A 1,842-nucleotide genomic window follows, 5' to 3' on the forward strand; every position below is an offset into this window, starting at 1 on the left:
TAGTGTGTTGCATTAAGGAATATATGTATTGCGAACACAAAGGCAGAATTTTCATTTCCTTGAAAGAGTCTCTACATGAATCTCTTTTCTTTAATCCCATCATAATCCTTATAATTTTCTTTTGGATCATAAAAAGTTTCGTCATGTATGAAGAATTGCCCCAGAAGATAATTCCATATGTCATCACAGAATGTATATAAGCAAAATAAATCATTCTTAAGCTACTTAATGATATCATAGGCTTAACTGATCTCATGAGAAAGCAAGACGAACTCAATTTTGTAACCAGGTAATCAATATGATACTTCCAACACAGCCTATTATCAATATTTAGGCCTAAAAATTTAATACACTCTAAGTTAGTTGGTAAATTTTGATCAATATTATTATGCATATTATGATCCTCATAGTTCATTAAAGTGAAATGGAGAGTGTGGGTTTTATGAATATTTAATTTTAGCAGATTGGTTCTGAACCATGTATTAATATTGTAAAATTTTCTGGTCATGGCTGATTTGTAGTCAGCGTATTCCGGATTAGTCACCATTATACTTGTATCATCTGCGTATAAGAATATGTTTGTTCCATTAATTGAAACCTTAGTTATGTCATTTATATACAAGAGGAAAATAAGTGGGCCAAGAATTGAACCTTGGGGTACACCAAATTTTACTTCTGCCCAACTAGACGAGCTATTAATAGAACTGTTAGGGCCAAGGGTTACTCTTTGATATCTTCCATTCAGGTAAGATTTAATTAAGGCACCAAATTTGCCAGTTATTCCATAAAACTCTAATTTTTTGATAAGTATATCATGATTGATGCAATCAAAGGCTTTGTGTAAGTCGCAAAATATTCCTCCAACAAACTGTCTATTATTCATTGCTTTTAGTATTTCCTCTATTAATTTGAAAGATGCTTTCTCTGTAGATGAATTAGGTCTAAAACCATATTGATTATTGTCCAATATAAGATTATTGTCTATATGTTCATACAATTTATTATAGATAACCCTTTCAAGAACCTTAGAAAAGGCTGACAATAATGAAATAGGCCTATAGTTGGCTGGTTCATATTTATTACCACTTTTGAAAATTGGCTTAACGACAGCAAATTTCATTCTGTCTGGAAACGTTCCCTGGGCAAGGGATTGGTTACAAATGTAAGTTAGTGGCGAAGTTATATATGGCATACTTGCTTTTAAAATTCTAGTGGAAATTTCATCATAACCATGTGAAGACTTGGTTTTCAAAGATTTGATTATCTTTCTAATCTCAGCAGTTGAGACATACTGCCATTTGATAGATTTAAAGGTAGACGTGTATTTATTGTCCAGATAGTATAATGGGCTGATGTTGGTTGGAGTTTTGTTATTGTTTAAATCATCTATAATTGTCTGAGCTACTGAGGTAAAATATTCGTTAAGTACGTTTGCAATGCACTTTTTATTCTGTATCATAATGTTATTGACTTTCAGCGATTGGGGTTCATCTTTCTGAGTTTTAGATCCAGTCTCTTTTTTAATAATTGACCATGTAGTTTTTATTTTATTATAAGATTTTGAAATTTTATTATCATAGTTTACTTTCTTAGCCTCTTTAATAACTTTAGTAAGTACTTTACAGTATTTCTTATAATACAGTTTAAAATGTGGATCCTCATCTTGTCTATATTTAATAAACAACTTCCTCTTTTTTTCATAAGAAATTCGTATCCCTTGAGTCATCCACGGGTTACATTTAAGTTTGGAAGTAATAATTTTCTTTTTTGTAAAACATGAATAAAGAAATCTTAAGTAAGTAGTGAGAAATACATTAAAAGTATTGTTTACATTGTCATTTG

Source organism: Cryptotermes secundus, unplaced genomic scaffold, assembly GCF_002891405.2.
Source record: "Cryptotermes secundus unplaced genomic scaffold, Csec_1.0 scaffold1260, whole genome shotgun sequence".
NCBI classification, from domain to species: domain Eukaryota; kingdom Metazoa; phylum Arthropoda; class Insecta; order Blattodea; family Kalotermitidae; genus Cryptotermes; species Cryptotermes secundus.